Source organism: Xenopus laevis, chromosome 5S (assembly GCF_017654675.1).
Source record: "Xenopus laevis strain J_2021 chromosome 5S, Xenopus_laevis_v10.1, whole genome shotgun sequence".
Taxonomy (NCBI): Eukaryota; Metazoa; Chordata; class Amphibia; order Anura; family Pipidae; genus Xenopus; species Xenopus laevis.
The window spans coordinates 1,761,585-1,785,880 of record NC_054380.1 but is presented as its reverse complement, the minus strand read 5'-3'; the positions used below and the strand labels follow the sequence as shown (position 1 = coordinate 1,785,880).

At 41.1% G+C, this 24,296-nt stretch overlaps 1 protein-coding gene across 2 annotated transcripts in view; it reads left to right on the top strand.

The window, feature by feature from the left end:
- The first annotated feature begins 224 nt into the window (after nucleotides 1–224).
- sertad2.S (SERTA domain containing 2 S homeolog) overlaps nucleotides 225–24,296 on the top strand; it is a 40,618-nt gene continuing 16,546 nt past the window's right edge. Inside the window, exon 1 of one of the 2 annotated variants that reach the window (XM_018264578.2) lies at nucleotides 225–519. The gene's annotated coding sequence lies outside the window, so the exon portion shown is untranslated. Of the gene's footprint in view, nucleotides 520–13,152; nucleotides 13,200–24,296 lie in introns of those variants that run through there. The other variant, XM_018264580.2, reaches the window with a different exon arrangement.

Genomic DNA, 24,296 nt, shown 5'->3' with positions numbered 1-24,296 from the left:
CCGTGTGTACAGTCACATATTATACAATAGAGACACAATTCCTGTCCCTAAGGGGCTGTGGACAAACTGGTGTCGCTGCACAAATTCTCCCCCCTCACACTGGAGACACTTGGTTGCGCCGGGAGCAGCTGCTCGGACCCTCCAGTCAGGGAACATCACTGTCTCACAGAGAAGAAGGGGGAGGAGAGGGGGAAGGGAGGAAGGAAAGTCACTGATAGGGGAGGGGCTACTGTGCCAGGGGCGGAGCTATGACGTGAGCCATAGAGCGAGGAGCTTGTGAGAGTCTTTTCCTCACGTCATTTGATTTGATGGCAAGTGCTGGAAGCACAGGGAGCCTCGCGGTGGGGATTTTATTTCTCTTCGCTCTCCCCACCTCCTCCGTTGTATAATGAGTCTCCTTCCCGGCCGGACACGGACACAGACTCGGCCTTAAACGCCGGAGCCACATATGGAGCTGCCGCTACACTGGGGGGAGGGGCGTCCGTGATGCGTTAGAGAGCTCAGGTGTAAGTGCGCGGGGTAAGTTTCTCTCACACCTTGTGTGTCAGTCAGTTGTCTCTGTTGTGCCTCACGTGAATGACACTTGTGGGGGACAATTGCACGGCCCCCGGGGGAGTCTCTGCTGCTGCAGCCGGAGAGGGAAAAGTTCCTGCAGTCCCACCGGGGGGAGCTCATTCCTAGTTGCACTGGGACACCGGCCTTTACTTTACATATTCTTCTCATACAACTTTCCCTTATGACCAGGGCAAACTCTTCCACCTGCTGGGACAGGATGCTGGGAGTTGCAGTTTTGCTGCTAGAAGTGTCTGGGAGTTGTAGTTCATGTGCTGCTAGAAGTTGCTGGGAGTTGTAGTTTAGTGTAGTTGTGCTGCTACAAGTGGCTGATAAGTGGCATCTCAGCAGGTCTGTCCTGTGTTTGGGGTTAGTTTTAGGGATTTAAAGAACAACAAGGTTTTGCCAGTGGGAGTTGCTGCTTCTTTAAGTGACAGTCATTGTGCTCCGCTAGTGACAGCGGCTCTTTGGGGTCCCACACATGCCTGGGGGTCACTGTCCTGCAGAGTTTAGCCCTGGTGACTGATCCCCTCGTCTCTTTATTACTTTCTCTTTTCAGCCAAATGGAATGTGAAACTTTATTATCTGGAACTTTATGAGTAATTGGCTCCTGTATCCAAGTATAGGCTCCTATTGCTGATCATAAGGTGCATTTAACCTTCATCCTCCCATTCAACTGTTTGCTGCTCTGTTATTCCCTGTTTCTGTTATTCCCTATATCTGCTCTGTTATTCCCTATTTCTGTTATTCCCTGTTTCTGTTATTCCCTATATCTGCAAGGCTCCACGGCTGCCAGTCATTCAGTAGCCTAGTTGCCCAACAAAGGGGGTGATAAAGCCGTAGAAGGTCTGTGCCCATGTGCGCTCTGCTGTGTTACCTCTAATCTGACCATTTGGACCCATTGTGTTGCCTCCCATACAGCGGAAATTCCCTCACTCGGAGCAGTAAATGGAAGGAAAGCCCATCCTGAGTGGACTCCCAGCACATGTTGGGAGTTGCAGGGAGTCTGTAGCTGGAGAGACAGATGGTCAGGAATGAACAATGTTTTCCTGGACCTCTGTCTCTAGAGATCAGTTGTGTAGTGTTGGCACCGCACTGCACACGATTTACCCTTTCATACGTCTTTGCCAAACACGAGATGCTGATGCTGCTACTTAATGACAACTTTATTTCCACATCTATTTATCTGTGTGTGTTTTTGACACTTCTTTGTGGAGCTGTCACGTGATATTGCTGCAATTCTTATTATTATCGGTTATTTTGCCACAAAGGCAGACGAACTAAAGAGATGCAACCGTTGTGTGTTTAACCTGCTTTGCACCAGACTGACTTATATGTGGGATATAGGCCTCCCTGGCAGCAAAGAGGTTAACATCAGGCATTATTTTTATTTATGATTTGCCCCACCACTTTTTATCTTACTGTTATCATTTGTAGTTTATCCAATCATTTTAATTACAGTATTGTAATGTTGTAACTGACCTGAAGGTAAAGTAAAACATCCTGTATAACAATGTGAAAAGACAAGGCTGCATTTATTCCTGTCCTGTGATTAGTTGTCCTTTATTTTATATATATATATATATATATATATATATATATATATATATATATATATATATATATATATATATATATATATATATAATGTCAACTACAAGAGGTCCTCTGCACTCAACCCATTATCAATATATTTAAGACAGAGACATTTTGTGCTACTGAAAAATGCCTTACCCTTTAAACATAACAGGGATTGTTTGTCCATATATTGCAATATATTTAAGCTGAACAACTACGTCAAAGTCATCCCATATCTGGCCAGTCCTATGCTCAATTTTCATCTGCTTCATTATATATTTTACAAAGGGACTAAGTTTTACCTGCAACTTACTCGCTGCTTTCAAAGTGAAACTCCCAAACTTGGCTGCCCTTTTATTAGACACCAGTGGGATCACCTGACTATAGCTGGGAGGGGTGGGAGCTAATTTGTATAATTAAGCAATTGAATTCTTAATGAATCAGATGAAAATTAAGCGTAGGACTGGCCAGATATGGGATGACTTTGACGTAGTTGTTCAGCTTAAATATATTGCAATATATGGACAAACAATCCCTGTTTTGTTTAAAGGGTAAGGCATTTTTTAGTAGCAGTAGCACAAAATGTCTCTGTCTTAAATATATTGATAATGGGTTGAGTGCAGAGGACTCTTGTAGTTGACTAAATGTATTTTGTGGTCACAGCCTCATTGCACCCCCGCCTAATGGATATATATATATATATATATATATATATATATATATATATATATATATATATATATATATATATATATATATATATATATATATATATATATATATATATATATATATATATATATATATATATATATATATATATAGTCTTTAGAAATAAGAAACGCCACTCGGGGTATATTAAGTTCACATCAGACGTTTCGGACAGTATACTTGCCCTTTATCAAGTTTTAGCTTCATAAAGGGCAAGAACATTGTCCAAAGCATCACATCTGTGATGTGAACGTAATATATCTTTAGCAAAGAAAATCCTGAGTGGCGCTTCTTATTTCTTAAGAATATATATATATCTATCTATATGAGACGGGTCCCTAAGGTGGCACCAGGTTTGAATTCGCTTGTGAGTGTGCTGAGGCATCCTACGACTTTATACACGCACACCCCCCCCCATACACACACATATACCCCCATACACACACATACAATGAGTGGACTGGTTGTGCTTTTCTGTTTGTCTGCTATCCATCAGCTACAAGCGCCTGACACATTTCTAATCTGTTCTATTAAAGAGTGGCACCTGAATTTATGATCCTTAGTATCCAGCCCTTTATTGCTCCTGACTGCAGCCTCATAGAGGAGTACAGCTGCTGTATTCAATTGTCTCTACCCAAATAACCTCCTCCCCCCTCCCCTGACCCACACGGTCAATGGGTAGACTTGAAGAGTTTGGGCTGGTGGGGAGTTATGGTGGATTCTGCTTTTATGTAGATCCCTCACAAGGAAAAGGGGATTTGTGCATGCTGATACCTTATGAAAGAGGAGCAAAGAATGAAGATACTTTTGAATGAACTTACTAAGCTGCGCACCTTCTTCATAGCATATGATCCGGTAGCCTGAGATTTTAAGTTATTGAAAGAACAATACACTTTCCCTTTAAATAAATATAATTGTTGTACAGGAACGAGGGCTCCTCTGCTCTCCTTTTCATAAGCACACTGCAATAACCTGGCACCTTTACGTTAGAAGCAGAATACTATTGTACAATTCATCACACCAGAGGATGGAATGGCCTATTAGGGGTCAGCTCAGCCTAAAGGCTAATTAAGGTGAGGTTTTTGGGGGGGCTTACATGCTGACCTGGTGACTCCTGTAGCAGAGAGTTTGCTATGACGATCCTTTCCTATATTATTAATTTTTAAGGGCTGGAGGGAGCCTCCCTGCCCATATGTTTTTATACTTCTGTAACAGAAAAGGGGGGCCTGACCAAATGCAAAACCTGTGAAGAATTATATATCTTTACAAAGTAATTGTGTTGTCCGCTGTCCTTTAGACTTAATATTGGAAAAATTCCTTGAATTCTAAAAATATTTATTGGATCCATAGTCGGAGGGCACCAGGAAAAAACCCAGGTGGGCCCGGCCCATACCTGGTCCCCGATCAGCTGTTGCGGCGCGACCTCTCGTTTGCTGTTTGGGATTGGGCCCCCCGGGGACTGCCAGGAGGGCCCTTTATTTTGCAGCCCTGGTGGGCTCCCAATGCTCCAGTCGGACCCTGGTGGGATCTATAAACATGGCATTTGTGCAAAATATGGGAACAGAATAGTGCAATCCACAACCATTGTTGTGTGGATGGGGAAACAGACTTTTTTTCATTCAGTATTGGCATTTAACCTTTTTTCTGATATACAGTCACACAACACCAGCTAATGATGTGGTTGAACTATTATTAATCTATTCGTGATCTCAGCATTTTCTTTCTTGTGTTCTTTATTGTGTGTCAGTGCTACACAGAAGCAACAAATCCATGTTACCTGCCTATGGGTGTAATTAAAGTTACTACATTTGCATTAGGTCGAAGCTGTTTAAGGGCTAAGCTGTGATTTATTGGTTACTAGACCTGGAGCAACTTTTCTTGCATTATCCCTAATTTGAGTCCGAGCTCAGAGGCTTTTGAGTCAAGGTGAGAGGTTTATCGTATTCCCTGTGTCGTGTTGGTGTTTCTTATGATGAAATCTTTCTTGTGTTGGTGCCAAGGATACAATGACCGATTTTAAGCAGAGGAAATATGTCTCTTGCCTACCGCTGGGCTTACGTAGGAAGTTTTGCTCATGTCACAAGGTCGTCCAAATTGGCCAAATCATTACGATCCAAATATTTGGATGCCGGCCACATAGGGGTCCTCTGGGGACCTGGTGGGTAAAGACGAAATCTTCTGCTCCACGTGTTCCATGCCCAGTAGGATGTTCCAAGCTTCCCAATCAATATGTGATCATATATATAATATATATATTGAGGAGGCAGTTTGAGCTGCAACAAATGGAAGCGGCACAATACCATAATAACTTTCTAGTTTCTATTTGTAAACTTTTTTTCTAATGTTGAAGTGTAAAGTTTTTTATTTTCCACCTTCTAAAGCAGGAGGTCGCCGACTCTTTAACTGTTCTAAATTGATAGATTTAGTTGATACATTTGTTATCTTTGTCCCTGCTGAGCAGAATCCCTGAGTTTCATTAAAAGCAGCTGTTAGAATTGATACAATAGTTGCTAATGCTCCAGAGATGCTGCTGAGAAATGTATCTACTAATTGTAACTACTACATGTAGCAAAATGTAACAGTTCAGATAAGTGATGTGCGGCCGGCCCGATAGCCGCAGGTTTACCCTCAGGTTGGGAGGCTCGGGCAGACCTCACGCGCTCCTTTCCGGGGCGGGTTCAGCTCTTCTTACTGCTCTCCCCACGACCTTCCAAATGCGACTTCCGGGTTGAGTTTTTATAGACGCGCGCCTCTCATCCCGCCCCTTTTGTGATGTCATCGGTGGGGCAGGTCGGTGGAGGTCTATAAAAGAGACCCAGAAGTCGGGTGCGGGTGGTAGGAGGGCAGGCGGGTCGGGAAAAGCCTGACCCACACATCACGAGTTCAGATGCTCCTGGAGCTGCCAGACTGAAACACTAGAGACACCAACATTAAACTTTAAACTTCAATTTTGGGAAAGCGATTGATAAGTCTTTGTTTAGGCTGAACAATCTGAAAACAACTCAACGGGAAAAAAAAGTGTTTGGAAGGTGAACAACCCCTTTAAAACTTTTTTATTTTTATCTAAATTCCAAAGTTTATGGACAGAGGTATAATATGTGTATCCGCCTACTCTACTACTCCTAGAAAGCTTTGCAGCAACAAATGCAGATGGACTAAAAGGGTTAATGTGAAAGCAGACTTGCTGTAGTTGTGTTTGACTGATTTGCCCGTGGGCTATATCTGGCAGACAGTACTAAGCAAAGGCATCAATGGACAAAATGTGGTGCCAGACTATTGCACTAGAGCCTGTTACACCCATGCATGTGTCAGTAAGTACCTCCAGCTCAGCAGCTGCCTGGCGGCGACCCCTTTTGCTGCATTGGCTACTCTGATTTCTCTGCAGAAAGTAGTTGTTTCACATTGTTGAAGGCCGAAGTCCAATATTAATTTGTTTTGTCATTGCCTCTTTGTATACTGTCAGAAAGATTAGGAAAGCCATATAAATGACTTCTTTAATGGCATTTTGTATTCTAAGACTTGATTGATTTTGTATGGAAGAAGCAATTGCCTCCTATAAGACCGTGCCCTGTTAAAAGAACAGGAATGCTAAAATAGAAACCTCTTTTTACATTAACTTGAACAGAGTTAACTGTATCATAAACATCCCCTTTGTATTTTAGAATGAACTGGGTTTTTTTTTTCCTTGCTCTGCTTAATTCCTTGGCATGAAAATGTAGTCAAACAGGGCTACAAAAAATTGCTTCCCCAGTAGGCTCAGTTTATTTAAAATGACGAAAGGGATACTGTCATGGGGAAAAAACACATCAGTTAATAGTGCTACTCCAGCAGAATTCTGCACTGAAATCCATTTCTCAAAAGAGCAAACAGATTTTTTTATATTCAATTTTGAAATCGGACATGGGGATAGACATATTGTCAATTTCCCAGCTGCCCCAGTCATGTGACTTGTGCTGTGATAAACTTCAATCACTCTTTACTGCTGTACTGCAAGTTGGAGTGTTATCACCCCCCCCCCCCAGCAGCCAAACAACACAACAATGGGAAGGTAACCAGATAACAGCTCCTTAACACAAGATAACAGCTGCCTGGTAGATCTAAGAACAACACTCAATAGTAAAATCCAGGTCCCACTGAGACACATTCAGTTACATTGAGTAGGAGAAACAACAGCCTGCCAGAAAGCAGTTCCATCCTAAAGTGCTGGCTCTTTCTGAAATCACATGACCAGGCAAAATGAGCTGAGATGCACCTACACACCAATATTACAACTAAATACACTTGCTGCTTCAGGAATGACATTTTATATTGTACAGTGAATTATTTGCAGCGTAAACAGTGTCATTTAGAAATAAAAACTACATCATAAAAATCATGACAGAATCCCTTTAAGAGAGTTTTGGGGTTTGCTTTTAGTGGTAGCTGTAATGGCATAAGAACCTGTTGGGCTTCCCATGCTGTCCAGCTAGAAAGCCTTGTGCCAGATAAACCAGCAAACTGGCTTACATGGGGAACCCGTGAGTTCTGTTCTACATAGAGATTCATTGGCAGAGACTATGGAGACGGGACTGGAGAACTAGGCCCCGCTGCAGATGTTCCAGACAGGTTTCTAGCATATGTCTGTGTATAAACTGAGTTACAAGCAGATCATTGCTTATGTGGCAGAATGCTTTCCTGGCTATTGATGGCAAAGCTCATTGCCCTGCTGATTTATGCCATTAGACAGTGATAAGCTTTGCTCTGTACATTAGGTGACAATTCCTGTGACACCTATATGATTTATCTTCAGCTACTTTTACAAATAAAACAATTCTTATTTTGGAATTTTTGCTTTAAAGGGATTTACATCTTCCAACACCTTTTTTCAGATCAGTTGGTTTCCGCTTGTTCAGCAGAAATAAAAACTTTTCCCAATTACTTTCCATTTTTTTTTTATTTTTTATCGTTTTTCCAAAATCTGTAGGATTACACGGACTTCTTCGGCGCGATCCGACGAATCGCATGCGACGGCAATAAAGTAAGAGAGAAATGTCGGATGAAGTCCCAGCGATGATCCAACACAACTGACGTATGTATACGCTGCAGTCGCGTCGGATACTTCATCCAACATTTCTATCTCTTACCTTATTTCCGTTGGATGTGATTTGTCGAATGTGTTTTGTCGCAGCGCGTCGGATCTACCCTAATTCAGATGGAGAATCTAAACCGTTACAATTTTGCAACATTTACTTGATCCATTTCTCAGCAGCATCTTTGGAGTATTAGCAACTATTGTATCAAGTCTAACAGCTGCCTCTAATGAAACTTGGGAATTCTTCTCAGCAAGTACAAAGATAAGAAATGTATCAACTAAATGTATCCATTTAGAATAGTTTACAGGGTCGGCGACCCCCCCCCCCCAAATGACACTACTTTCCAATATATTTTCCAAGTAATTGGAAAAAAGTTTCTTTCTGGTAAACGATCTGAAACCAACTGAACTGAAAAAAGTGTTGGAAGGTGAACAACCACTTTAATTTAAACAGGGGCACTTTTATCTTTATGTTATTGTGCCGGTTCTGAACTAGGTACCCCACCAACAGTGTGTTATTTTTGCATACGTGCGTAGTAAACAAATAGGCTACAAGCAGTTGTACTTTTAGCAGACGCATCTGTGATGTTCAGCGGTGGATCCATAAATATGTATGGCTGGTGGGTCACTGCAATAATCAAGTATACATTTAGTTATAAGGAGGGTGAACTTTCTAGCACTCACTAACTGGGGGAAGATTTTGGGTGTAGTTGCTCAGCTGAAGTTAACTCCGTAAATACTGTACATGTTCTAAATTGTATCTGCTCATAGTACAGAGAAATATGTTTTTAGCCCCAGATACGCCTAATGTCAAGATATTACACTGGTTTGTAATACAGATTCAGGAAACTTGTTCTAAGGTCATAGAATAACAGGGACATGAACACTTTACTGACATTATAATGGGCTGCACTTCAGTAAATATGCAGAGCAGCTTACCATTCTGCTTTGACGATGCATTTGCAAGTAATAACATTGGCATTCTAGGTGGCTACTCCGTTGGAATGTCTTCACCCTTGCTCTGAAGTAATTGGCACTAAAGGTTCCTTGCAGGCGTTACCTGGGATTGCAAGAGTTTACACGGGTATGAGCAGCGTTCAAATGGCACTTTGCTAAGGCCGTGCTCATCTGCTCCGGCTAATGATGTGCTGAACAGGCATGGGGACCCTGCGAGGCACATAAATAACGGCTGCAGTGATTTGTTTCTACAACTGCAACAGTTCTTGGCAATAAAAAAATAGCAGGGGAATAGGAGAGAAGACTGGCTGATTATAAAGTCCAAAGATCAAGAGCTGCCCTCATAATACACAGCAAACCCAAGAGGGCAAAGTCCGTTTAAATGCAGTCGGAGCAGCTGAATCCCCGCTGTATACATAGTGTATGAGACCTGCCCTAAGCCAACAGCTAGTGCTCTGCATTTCAGTGGAACTTTCCTCCGTGGCTTTTATACTGTAGAGCTGCCACAATGTAATAGTGCTAAAATGTGCATTGTAAATAAACACTGTGCTAATGAGTGACTCTATGTCATGGTTTTGTCTTGCTACGGCTAATACTGAGCCAGGCACTGCCTTTGTCCCTTTATGACCCATTTCTGCCAGGCAAGGACAATTCTGAATGATAAATATTCTAGGGTAGTTTCAACTGGGGACCCGCATGCCAAACACAACCCTCTGAGGGATCCAAGGCTCTGCAGAGTTCTGTGTATGGCATCAGCATCTTACTGCTTGAACATTTGCACTAATATATCATAGAAATCGGCTGACTACACTGAAAACGTTGGCCCTGAACAGAGAAGCAGGCAGGAGAGCTAGGCACTAATATGGGACTCCAAGGGTTAAAGGAGAAAGGCTTAAATTAAGTAAGCTTTATCAGAAAGGTCTATATAAATACACCAGTAAACCCTCAAAGTAATGCTGCTCTGAGTCCTCTGTCAAAACAAACAGCACATTTCTTTCCTTCTATTGTGTACTCATGGGCTTCTGTATCAGACTAACTGTTTTCAGCTTAAACCTCCAGGGCTAGGGCTTGAGCATGCTCAGTTTGCTCCTCTCTCCCCTCCTCCTCCTCCTCTCCCTGCTGTAATCTGAGTCAAGAGCTATGCATTAGCAGGGAGAGACTCAGGCAGGAAGTGATGTCACACCAAGCGAATATGGCAGCTGCTATCCTAAACAAACAGAGAGAGCTTCTAGAGCTGATTACTCAGATATGCTAAAACATCGTTCTCCTTTAAATCTTAATCACTATTTTTTATTCTGTAATTTCACAGATTTTAATACACAAGCAACACACTAATAAAAGTAATATTGATAATCATTATAGTGCATCGTTGTTTATAGACACAAGATGTTGTAGTTCAGTCTATGGGCACAAATCCACTTGCCACAGCCATATAGATATTTAACCTGTTGCTGCTGGGGGTTTGCTGGGATTTGTAGTTGAGTAACCCTTACTGAGTCCTCGGTAGAAAATCCCTGCTGTTGGCCACAGACATGTGCCGCTGTCTTGTGATCTCCATAGGGAGAACCCAGAGTGTAGCAAGTAGCAACTGTACCCACACGTGCACATGTGTCATTGCATCAGCAGCATTGCTCTTGGCTGCGGCTCCAGAAAGAAGTGTGTGCAGCACATGCAGAGACCCGGAATATCACTTGTCTCTGAGTGACGGAATTCTGCACCAGTCACTGGGTTTCATGTATGACAGGTCCCGAGCCTTTTAGACTTGTATTTACATAATGAATAACTATTTTATTTCTGCTGATCACCTTGTGTTATACAGAATAAACTCCAGGACCATCCTTTGCCGCAGCTCCCTTCAATGTTCACTCTGCATAGTTTATATTATATAAACTATAGTAGTACTTATCTGTTATCTACTGTGTATCCTGTGCTTGAATGGCTGCCCCCATGGCTACACAGCAGCTTGTTTATATAAACTATAGTAGTACTTATCTGTTATCTACTGTATATCCTGTGCTTGAATGGCTGCCCCCATGGCTACACAGCAGCTTGTTTATATAAACTATAGTAGTACTTATCTGTTATCTACTGTGTATCCTGTGCTTGAATGGCTGCCCCCATGGCTACACAGCAGCTTGTTTATATAAACTATAGTAGTACTTATCTGTTATCTACTGTGTATCCTGTGCTTGAACGGCTGCCCCCATGGCTACACAGCAGCTTGTTTATATAAACTATAGTAGTACTTATCTGTTATCTACTGTGTATCCTGTGCTTGAATGGCTGCCCCCATGGCTACACAGCAGCTTGTTTATATAAACTATAGGAGTACTTATCTGTTATCTACTGTGTATCCTGTGCTTGAATGGCTGCACCTTTGGCTACACAGCTGCTTGTTTATATGAAATATAGTAGTACTTATCTGTTATCTACTGTGTATCCTGTGCTTGAATGGCTGCCCCCATGGCTACACAGCTGCTTGTTTATATAAACTATAGTAGTACTTATCTGTTATCTACTGTGTATCCTGTGCTTGAATGGCTGCCCCCATGGCTACACAGCAGCTTGTTTATATAAACTATAGTAGTACTTATCTGTTATCTACTGTGTATCCTGTGCTTGAATGGCTGCCCCCATGGCTACACAGCAGCTTGTTTATATAAACTATAGTAGTGTTTCTGAAACAAACACATCAGTGTTACCAGTGCAGGACAACACTAAATTATATTTTAATTTCTTTAAAACACTTATATTTTGATGTTACTGTTTCAGCAGAACAAATAAATCCTTCCCCCACTCCCTGACACACGTGTTTGTCATTCTCTGCTGTTTTTTTTTAAAGGGTGAAAATGACCCTTTTTCTGATTACTGCTCAGCTTCCGTTCATTTGCTTTAATTAGACCATAAAGGTTTGGAGCGGATTGTGATGAGCCTGGGAGGCCTGGGAAAACACCTAGAGGCACATTTTTCAAAGGTCGAATTTCAAATTTATGTTTTTAAAAACTCTCTTAAAGGGTAGGACTCCAAGAGCGATTTTGTTGCGATCCGACGCGCTGCGACAAAACGCATGCAACAAAAATAAGGCAAGAGATAGATTTGTCGCAGCGTTGATCTGACGCAATCCGACTTGCGGATGCAGCCGCAGCGCGCAGTGTAAATATTTGGATATTAACAACATAGTCTCAGGGATGGCCCTTGAACCGTTTTGCTAGAATGACGAGATATGAATGGAACAGTGGTTTTTTCTATTCATATTATTATATTTATTGCACAACTCACTTTTACTCTAAGTAGCACATGCATTTTAATACAAATGTACTCGGTATCTTATTCATCTTTAAATTATCAGTGAAATTGCACATGCACTTTGATACATATTTATGTATTGGGTTACAATGTTTGATGCACTAGTCACTTTAATTAGATGAGGTCATTTCCTTAATTGATTAATCACTACTGGCTATTTAACTGTGTTGCATTTTGGGTGTGGTTGCCTTGAGAAAGGCCCCCGACTGGATCGAAACGTAACGTTGGCTTTATATGTACTTTACAAATATATATATATAAAATATATAGGTACAAAAGGTTCATTGTAAGAGTATCCAAGCCTAAAATGTTCTGATATTGGTAGAATTGTCCTAGGACACCATGATATCCTAATTACCCTCCATATTTCTTCTATCTGCTTCTTCTAGACAGGACTGTGGTGATTTAATATTTAAGTACAAGCAGTTCCCATCCAAGACTGACAAAGGAGCAGAACATATGATTTCCAGGGCACTGAGATAAGAAGATGTTTAGAATGATGTCCTTATTTCACATCTGTACAGCGCATTTCTTGGTTATAATGCGCAGATTCTAAAGGAACCACATGCTTTGCAGTTATTATACGTCTGATTTCCTGAGAAGATGCATTATTGTGATGTATGAATGAGCAGTAAGTTCACCTTGGATAGGAGGTCCTTCTTTAAAAGTTCTATCATTGCTCTGTATTTTTTAATCCAGTATTTACCAGCTTACTTTGTATTTTCCAGAAAACTATTGTCTTTTCTTCCGCATGCAATTTGCAGCGGGTTGGGTACCCGCGGGTTACCCGCAGAAACCTGCGGTACCCTGCGGGTTGCGTTTAGAGGATCCAGGTGCGAGTATCCCCACGGGTCGGCGGTTCTGCGGGTTTGCAGGTTGCGGGTCGGGCCGCAGGTCTTCTCAATATCGATATTCACTCCTTTCTGCTGGTCACGTCTACTTCCGATGATGTCACTTCCGGTTTACAATGACGGCACTTCCTGATTCTTGATGGTCAGCGGGTCGGTTCCAGGTTGCGGATAAGGTACTTGCGGGTAGGGTCAGGTAGCGGGTCCAAGCGGGTAAGAATGCGGGTTGCGGATTGCAGGTACGGGTCGGTTTCGGTTCCCAAAAATGGATCCGCGCAGGACTCTCTATCGGGGAGTATGGATTTGGGTGGGTCTTCTGCTCAGCGCTGCTTCTGAGCTACACTGAACACTAACATAATGGTACAGGTATGGGATCTGTTATCCAGAATGCTCAGGACCTGGGGGTTTCCGGATAACGGGTCATAATTTAAGTCTACTACTAGAAAATCATATAAACGTGAAATAAAGCCAATAGGCTGGTTTTGCTTCCAATAAGGATTAATTATATCTTAGTTGGGATCAAGTACAAGCGACTGTTTTATTATTACACAGAAAAAGGAAATCATTTTAAACATTTGGGATTATTTGATTATAATGGAGTCTTTGGGAGACGGCCTTTCTGTTATTTGGAGCTTTCTGGTTACCAGGTTTTTCATATTTGTCTGGTTTGGGCTTCTGTTTACTTGAAATGCCAGGACCTATTTTGAACTGTAAGCCATGCCTGTGGTATACTATTTTAAAGTCTTTTGTAAATGTAAACTACAGGTATAGGATCCCTTATCCGGAAACCCGATATCCAGAAAGCTCTGAAGTATTATTTTATCCAAATAATCAAAATTTTTAAAAATTATTCCTTTTTTCTGTGTAATAATAAAACAGTAGCTTGTACTTGATCCCAACTAAGATATAATTAATCCTTATTGGAAGCAAAACCAGCCTATTGGCTTTATTTCATGTTTAAATTTATTTCTAGTAGACTTAAGGAATGAAGACCCAAATTACGGAAAGATCCGTTATCCTGAAAACCCCAGGTCCAGAGCATTCTGGATAACAGGTCCCATACCTGTACTGTAAAGATGGCCATACACGTAGAGATCGGCTCGTTTGGTGAGGTTTCAAATGAGCGAATCTCTCCCTGATATGCCCACCTTGGATTGGGAGATATCGGGCTGAGCAGTACAGGCAGTTTGATGGGGCCCACAATCCGACGGGATTTTGAAACCAGGCCAATCATCATCTGTCTGATTTTTGTCCTGATGTCAATCGAGGAAGCCCATCGGAGGGCCCCACACTCTTGTCTGTTGTGTATGACCACCTTCACTCTGCCAGTGTATGGACAGCTTTAAAGATATAGCAATACGAAATGCTTTGAATGCCTGTTTAAATGGTTGATAAAGCCTATTTATTAAAGGATATATTTTTCCCTTTAGTACCAAAACATGCCTTTTTGTTATCCCGAAAGGGAATTGTAACATAAGGCTTCCCTGTGAATTTCTAGAGTCTTTCTGACTGATGCACAAAAGCTTTATCTGCTCCTTCATTCAGAAAAGCTCTTCTCGCTGTTGTGTAGAAATGGTCTCTATCTAGTAGCGTGTGTAGGATTTGTATAAAGAAGACTTTGTGGTACACGGATTGCTGCACAGCTATTATTAACATCGTTTGCTTGTAAGTCATTAATATTTCTGCAGCTCTGAGTGATAAATAAGGGTGTTTCCTAGTTTGCAGACATTTAGGGAATTCTGTTGCACAACAGGTGAAGGAACAGCTGAAGACCTTGGTGCCTGTATTGGGCATTGTGGTGGGTCACTGTAGGTGTCTCAGTGTGAATTTGTTAGAAGCTAAAGAGTGATCTGAACATGTGTTAAGGGGAAAGTATATGTGTTCATAAATACCAATGCTCTTCCTTTTATTTTCCCCTTTAAACTAAATGCTCAGGGCATACCAGAGTCCTGAATCAAAGGCTTGGAATCCCAAAAATTGGTCACTAGGCAGTAGAGGTTGGTCACCATGATTGCTTTTAATACAGGAAAAAATATTTCTTTGACTAATAGACAAATCTATGGGATTGGTAGTCAATTTTTATGTTTAGAGGGGGTGTTCACCTTCAGACTTTTTTTTTTTCAGTTCAGTTGGTTTCAGATAGTTCACCAGAAATAAAGACTTTTTCCAAACACTTTTTTCATTTGTGACAGTTTTTCTAAAAAGTGAAGTGTAAAGTTTTATACACCTTTTACATAACTCCTTTTTAATAAGATATATAAACGTGCCCCTAGACTAGAGGAATATATTGATACAAATAACTTTAGTTTATTTTATTGCTACTAGTTGTGTCAGGGTATTTACTATAATAATAATCCATTTCCTCTCTGCAGCAAAATCCGTAACCGTTTGTTAGAACTGGTATTGGGCAGACCGATATTTAGCACTGGGCAAGATTATAGAGACTCTTTGTCTAGATAACCAGCACTTTACACACAATGGCATCACAGTGTGATTTATTACCCAGTGGAGATAACAGCATCCGAATGAACCCTTCCCTACTTTGCATCTGACTAGCTATTCAGTAATCCAAATACTTGCCTATAGATGACCACTTAAAGGTGCATTTATACCCTTACGTTTTCCGTCTAAATTGTGCTTAGTACAGGGGAATACCTATTGCAGAGAAACTAGAAGTAATCTGAGAGCTCTTGCTCTAGCCCCAGGAGACTCCAGAATGAGACCAGTGAATAAAGCTAAAACAGGAAAAATCATGGAAAGAGAACCTGCCCAGATTGCTAGATAAATTTACAGCACTTATATGATAAAGGTAAACCCTGGAAGAACAAATTTATATTGATTATCTTGTGGTTTTTTTTTAGAATCTACCCTAGAAAAATCATTTGTGCAATAAACAGCATGAGGTTAGAAAGGGAAGGAGAATTATGACCTGGCACCAAATTATTCTGCATCCATTGCTGCGTGGTCTTTAGACATAACAGGCTATGTACAGTCAGGGCCGCCATCAGGGGGGGACAGGGGTACGAGTGTACCGGGCCTGAAGGGGGGCTGGCAGTGCTGAGCTTTTGAAAGAGCTGGGCCCCCCCTTCCGAAGTCCTGAATGTGGAAGTGCCGAAAAGCTGAAGTTGAGCTGAAAAGCCGAAGTCCCGAATCGGCGAAAAGACCCGAAGTCACAAAAACAGCCGAAGTCCTGAAGCGGCGAGAATACCCGAAGTCACGAAAACAGCCAAAGTCCCGAAGCGGCGTAAAGACCTGAAGTCACGATAACAGTCGAAGTCCTGAAGCGGCGAAAAGACCCAAAGAACAAAATTTTTTTTTTTTCTTTTTAATCCCCTGGTCACCAATGTATTATTTTAATACTCTAAAGGCCCCTGCCACCAATGTTTTTTTTTTTTAAATTTTCTTAGGGGCCCCAGTTTTTTTTTTTTAACTTTTAAGGGGGGCCCTGGTGCCAATGTTTTATTTAAAAAATATATATATATTCTTTGGGGCCCCAACTTTTTTTTTTTAACTTGTAAGGGGGGAGGCCCTGGCGCCAATGTTTTTTAAACTTATAGGGGGCCCTGGTCATAAAATATTGTTGTACGGGGCCCAATGATTTCTAATGGCAACCCTCTGTACAATATGTGGCCAAAAGTCCAGCATTCCTGAACAATATCTGATTAGGGTGGGGTCAAATGTCTATTGGGAAGGCAGACAAAATGAAAAGAGTGCTGCATCAGGCCTGTTTGCCCTCATTGCTGTCCAAGGGTCTATATTGGCCACCACCTTAGAGGAAAAATTGTGTAAAGATCTGGTCTCTTGTTGTTGTTTCCATATGACATTCCCAAGTTTGACCTCCTAAAGTCCCTTCCCAGATGGTGGACATACAAGACAAAAAGGGCTTTCCTCCATCATTAAATCTAACTTATTATTTTATTAAGAATCTATAAATGATACAATATGCTGCGTCGTGTAGTAACAATTTTTCGTAGTTTCACTAATGTTCTTTCTACATCAGCAACGTTATCCAGGCACAATCAACCCCCGTTGTAAGTAACACCGAGGCTCCAATCCTCCATTACCTTAGCAAGAAAACCAAACAACAAAAACGTCTTTGAACAATGATTTTCTTCATATCCCATCTGCACAAATGACTTCTACTAACGAGGCTTGGGGAAAAGTATGAAACCTGAGAATCTCAAACCTCTTAACCCAAGAGGGAGATGAAATACATCTATTTATTTCTTATACAACAAGGGAATCTTTTAATAAACAACGACTGCACTGCCAAACTCAATGGATACAGTATGTTCAACACAATCTGCACTCTAGGAAACCATATAGCCAAATGGAATACTTTGTGCGTCGGCAATGAGTCCTGACTCTTATTCCCTTTCAGCTCTTGCCAAATAGGAATGACTCTCTAAATGGTATATTTTTGTTATGGGCTGATTGGTTCTTCATTATTAGATGTAAGTTGATTTGTTCGTAAATAAACAAGTCAACTGTTTACTGATCTCCCGCTTGAGTTCTCATGCATTGAAAGGAACTGCAATCGATTATGTCAGAAGCTGCATGAGGGTTTCCCATAGTCCAGTGATGATAACAGAAGGTCCCACCTAAAGTGCAGTTCTGTCATATTTATTATTAAATGCAGATGCTATGCTTGGAACGATTGGAGAGTAAATATTACAACCATGTACAGTATTTGTAAAGCTGCCATACACTGTGAGATCTACTTGTTTGATGATGTTACTAAATGAGCTTATGGAGACCTGTCCGATGAGGACCACATTAAAGGGATTCTGTAAGGATTTTTATGATGTAGTTTTTATTTCTAAATGACACTGTTTACACTGCAAATAATTCACTGTACAATATAAAATGTCATTCCTGAAGCAGCAAGTGTATTTAGTTGTAATATTGGTGTGTAGGTGCATCTCAGCTCATTTTGCCTGGTCATGTGATTTCAGAAAGAGCCAGCACTTTAGGATGGAACTGCTTTCTGGCAGCCTGTTGTTTCTCCTACTCAATGTAACTGAATGTGTCTCAGTGGGACCTGGATTTTACTATTGAGTGTTGTTCTTAGATCTACCAGGCAGCTGTTATCTTGTGTTAGGGAGCTGCTATCTGGTTACCTTCCCATTGTTCTGCTGTTAGGGCTATTCCACACGGGGAGATAGCCACGCGTTTGCGGTTGCGGCGACAAAGCGCCGCGCCAGTCGCCGCGACCGGCGCAGGCGACAGTTTTGTATGGGCGCCTATGTAAAAACACCTGTGCTAACCACACGAGGCGATGCGCTTTTCAACAGTCGCCTGAAAAAGCCTGGCGAGGCATTTTCAGGCGACTGTTGAAAAGCGCATCGCCTCGTGTGGTTAGCACAGGCGTTTTTACATAGGCGCCCATACAAAACTGTCGCCTGCGCCGGTCGCGGCGACTGGCGCGGCGCTTTGTCGCCGCGACCGCAAACGCGTGGCTATCTCCCCGTGTGGACTAGCCCTTAGGCTGCTGGGGGGGAAAGGGAGGGGGTGATATCACTCTAACTTGCAGTACAGCAGTTACAGAGTGACTTAAGTTTATCAGAGCACAAGTCTCTGATAGTCAGAAACTGACTGTCTAGTCCATGAGTGCAGAATTCTGCTGGAGCAGCACTATTAACTGATGTGTTTTGACAAAAACATTTTTCCTATGACAGTATCCCTTTAAAGAGGTGTTTAGGTGCTAAAGAAAATTAGAGGAAGGGGCAATGGGCGCCCCAGTGCAAATTTTGCACCTGGGCCCCTAGGGGGCAAATAACATTAGTGCAGGAAAAGAGAGTGCACACTCACTGAGGCAGGTGGGACAGTTTATGCAGCTGCACAGGAAGTCCATGAAGGATGTATCCTTGACAAGGAAAACTTCACAATTAAAGTGGCCGGTCTATTGTTTATTTTAGTATGAGAAAGCAGAAGTAGTCAGTCGTTTTGCTTAGAAGATGTATTAGAGGTCACTCTATTAAACTCACCAGACATTGTGTCTCTCTACATGCAGGATTTGTGCAAAAGGCAGTTATTTTCTTTGTACAGGAACCCGTTATTTGAATGAGCTCTAATACATCTTCTAGGCAAAGGAGCCCCCTATAAGATATATTGGATGTAACTGTCAGTGAATATCTGACATCCATTAAATTTTAATTTTCCTGATCGTTCCCTTTTAAATAGGATCCCTTTACAAATATGGCCATTGCAGAACAAGGATAACCGGGAAGTATAAGGTTAGGGAGCTGCGAGGTGGAATGTAAAAAGAAAAATCAATCCTTACAAACCTTTTACATCTGTCGTGCCCTTTGTACTGGGATAGAATTGTAATCATTGACCACACGCGTCATTTCTGTATTAGCAATAAGACTGGCTCTTATCGGGGTGGAGCTGGCACTAATTCAGCAATAATACTGGACCCGGCCGGCTGTGAAGAGCAAGAAGCAGATGCCATATTCCAATAGTTGCTACAAGCAGTTGCACTAAACAGCAGCAGCAATTAGTGGTATAATGCAATAACTATGAATAATGGCTTTGCTATTTCACTGCAGCTCTTTTACTTGGTACTTGCTGTACAGTCAGGCAAATGGCATTTAAAGCAACATCACCTCATTGTTCATACATAGGAGTAACAATAGCAGGTTGGCTCTCTTGTTGTGTTCTATCTCTTCCGCACAACAACGCAGGAGCACTGTCTCCAGGACACAATTTATTGTTATTTATTTTTTTTATTATTTTGCCTTATGTAATGGTTTATTCTTTGGACAAAAAAATTCCCAGTGCAATGTGATGTTCTGGGTTTCCCCACAACATAGCCCAGTGATCCCCAACCAGTAGCTCGTGAGGAACATGTTGCTCTCCAACCCCTTGGATGTTGCTCCCAGTGGCCTCAAAGCAGGTGATTATTTTTGAATTTTTGAGGCAAGTTTTGGTTGTATAAAAACCAGGTGCACTGCCAGAGTCTCAATGTAGGTTTACAATCCACATAGGGGCTACCAAATGGCCAATCACAGCCCTTATTTGGCACCCCAAGAACATTTTTCATGCTTGTGTTGCTCCCTAACTCCTTTTACTTCTGAATGTTGCTCATGGGTTCAAATGGTTGGGGATCCCTGACATAGGCCATGAAAACTTGATACTTTGATAACAAGAGTTACTTTCTGGGCTTTACATATTCCCCAAATAAATAAGGAAGTAGCTATTCCAAAGTGGTAAGAAATGTTACATTTGTACAGTTGTTTTAGTAGTTTAAATTAATTCCTTTTGCTTGGTAATAATAATAAAACAAAATTGTCCTTTTTTGATTTTTAACAGGCTACCTTCATGGGAAAAAAAAAGTTTTTTTTCTAAAAACATCCAGTTGATAGTGCTGTTCCAGCACAATTCTGCACTGAAATCCCGTTTCTCAAAAGAGCAAACAGATTTTTTTTATATTTAAATTTGAAATCTGACATGGGGCTAGACATATTGTCCGTTTCCCAGCTGCCCCCAGTCATGTGACTTGTGCTCTGATAAACTTCAGTCACTCTTTACTGCTGTACTGCAGTGATATCACCCCCTCCCTTCCCCCCCAGCAGCCCAACAACAGAACAACGGGAAGGTAACCAGATAGCAGCTCCCTAACACAAGATAACAGCTGCCTGGTAGATCTAAGAACAACACTCAATAGTAAAATCCAGGTCCCACTGAGACACATTCAGTTACATTGAGTAGGAGAAACAACAGGCTGCCAGAAAGCAGTTCCATCCTAAAGTGCTGGCTCTTTCTGAAATCACATGACCAGGCAAAATGAGCTGAGATGCACCTACACACCAATATTACAACTAAATACACTTGCTGCTTCAGGAATGACATTTTATATTGTACAGTGAATTATTTGCAGTGTAAACAGTGTCATTTAGAAATAAAAACTACACCATAAAAATCATGTCAGAATCTCTTTAGATTTAGAGGCTGATGAAAATGACCTTCCCTTAATATATATCCCTGTCTCCGCTCTTCTTCTCAATGAGCCAAACCTGTTAAGGAGCTCGGTGTTAGTTTCTCACACTTTGTTCCTTTATTATTTACAATTCATTTTAGTCAGAGCTTTTTGCCTAAACCTTTAAACTATTTTCTCTAGAAATATTTTATTGGCGAATGTAGTCTGTAATCATTGAAGCCTACGGGAATATGGTGCAGAGTGTTCTCTCACAGTCACTGCCTGTTACAGGTATTTCAGTCATTTATAGCAATATGCGGTTTGTTTTTATATAATCCTACTCTGGATTCCAATGTAAAATTCTGCACTAAACTCAAACCATTGTAAAGGGCATCAAATCCCTGCCAAGCTTGCCCATAACTTCATTAATTGCCATTATTATTATACATTAGTTACATTGTGTCCTCGTTTAATGTAGTGCTTTATACAGACAGACTGTTTAAAGGGACACTCATCAGGAAAAAATGGCGAATCTCTGCTTTTTGTTTTTTTAGGCCAAAAAAAAAGGGGAGATTAAAATAGGGCTGGGTAACACTCGTCTATTTATGTGTATTTTTATTTCACTAAATAGGTTTGGTTTTTAGTATAGTAGGATATTACGAGGAAAGGAACAGTCTCCAGTCTCTTATTCAAATCAATGCATGGTTGCTAGGAGAATTTGGATGCTCTCTGCATCATATTAAAGGTTAATTTAAAATTGAACAGGCCCTTTAATGGCAGTAGACTGAGGAGGGTTCGTTTGAACTAACAATTGAATTAATCCTATGTCTAGTGTTGCCACCGGTCTGGATTTCACCCAGACAGCCCGGTATTTGGAAGGAAGGAAACCTTCCTCGGGGAGGGGCCAGTGATGTCGGGGGTGGGGACTGCTGATGTGGTGATCAGCGATTGGCTGGTCGACATTGAAAATAATGACATGGTGATCAGCCGATCAATGATCGCCACATCATCCGTCCCACCCCCGATGTCACCAGTTCTGCCCCACCTCTGAAGTCATCCGCCCCACCCCCTTCCCGTTTTCTGGCCTCCGAAAAGGTGGCAACCTTCACAATGTCAGTGGCACTTCTCATTAATGGTCTCCTAAAGATCAATGTATTTGTTTGCATTCCGGCGCGCATAAACATATATAGATATAGATATATAGATATAGATATATATATATATATATATATATATATATATATATATATATATATATATTATATATATATATATATATATATATATATATATATATATATATATATATTATATATATATATATATATATATATATATATATATATATATATATATATATAGAGATAGAGATATATAGATATATATCCATTTAATAGATAAGCCCAACGTTGCATGCTGAGAGTTGTAGTCCAGTAACAACTGATGGGCCAGAGGAGGGACAGTCAAGTTACGTATTGGACATAGCCAGGAACCTGCAAACCCAACGTACGCTTCCCTTTAAAACCCAAAAAATACAAAGAAAGCCAATAGGAGCCTTTGGAGAGTTGCAAATAAGCAGTGAGGTGCAGGTCTGCTTTACATGCTGTATTGCGGCCTATTAACCGCTATTGAGCAGTGTGATCCGTGCAAAACATGAAATAAGGGAGCGGGCGAGAAGCTCCTACATAGACAGACAGACAGACAGACAGGCAGGAGGTGGTGGATGATCAATGAATGATCAATGAATGTTCCAGACTAAACCCGTGTCTGAACTTTAATAAACAGCCGGAGATCTCTCTGCTCTCTATATAGTATCGCATGCAGCAAGGGAGAGCTCCTCGCTCAAGGATGGAAACGCTAGTATCACATTACAGTTTCAAAATATCGCTGGAACACATTAGCTGCCTCTACACTATTAACTTGCTTTATGATTACATAGCTGATTTGTTAAAGAAGGTTTTGTCTTTTTTTCCAATTACCATGGATGTTACTGCTGGGACCGAGCTACAAAGAAACATGTGGGGCTGGATTTGACTCTGATCATTATAATCTGCTCTTAAAACTCTATTCATACCTGTGTCAAAAGCTTCTTTTTTTTTTTCCTTTAATTTAATGTATGGAATTGCTGTGGTTTTACAGTCTATCGGACCTCCTAAAGGATTGCAAGTATTATTCATGTTATCTAAATCAAAACAACTTCTAATAGGAGCTACCAAACATGTTTTCAAGACTTTTGGCTTTTTCCATGTCAACAGCAAGACTATAAAGTTTATCCTGGCCCAGTAACCTGTAGCAACCCATTAGCAGTTAGATTTTACAGGTTTAGTAGTAAAGGGAAACATCTGATTGGCTGCTATTAGATCATATACTGGGGAAAATGTTGCTACATAACCCCCAGAATGTTAGAAGTTAGAATTCGCTTTTTTTCCCCATCTTCTAAAACTGTACTTGCAATGCTTTAAACTGATGAAAGCTCAGGTGCCAGACAAACTGCCTGGCTTGAAAGTAGGCTACATCAATTGACCAACACAGATGAAGACAACCTCTTGGGTTCGCTTTGACCGAACAACCCGGAAAACAACTTCTCAGATATTCCACCAAATCAGAACTTCCATCAACTCGGTCTTACCAGATGGATGACCCTTAGTCCAAATGCAGATTCGAATACCATCTTCCAGTAAACACCGGCATTCTGACAAGTTTAGCTGCAAACGAGAACCAAGAGATGTCTTGACAAATTGTAAGCCATCAGTATCTCACCCCACTTAAAATGTACCATACAGGTACAGGCTCGTCAGAGAAAAGTTTAAAACACCACAGTTCTAGGGCAGATGTATCTGGTTATGCACAAGAATTGAACAATTCTAGTAGGAGGTTGTCACATACTAGGAAACTCTTATCCGGAAACCTTGAATTTAACGGCAGCTGGGGCCATTTTTAGCAAATTCTCCTCAAATATATAACACATCAAGAGAAAGACTTGGCTGAATGGCTGGGGGTAGCAACCAGAAGGGCTATCCTTCACCAATGACTCTCTTAAAATCCACTACCTATAGCCTTACAACACAAACTAGAAACAAATCAATCAAAAAATTCTTTAATATTTGGACAACCTATATAACTTTCCTGCCTTAACACCTGACAAAATAGGTTCAGCAGAACACTTGGTATGACACAGAACTCCTTCTCAACAACCCACTTGTCCATGGGACAGAACAATCCTTTTTGGACCCTTAGGTGTCCAACAACCAACAAGTTCACCCCCAGAAGTCATGAAGCCAACAGATTAATAAAAAAACATTTGAAACAGATTCCGTGATACCTCAACCCAAAAAACAACCTCGCAAATATA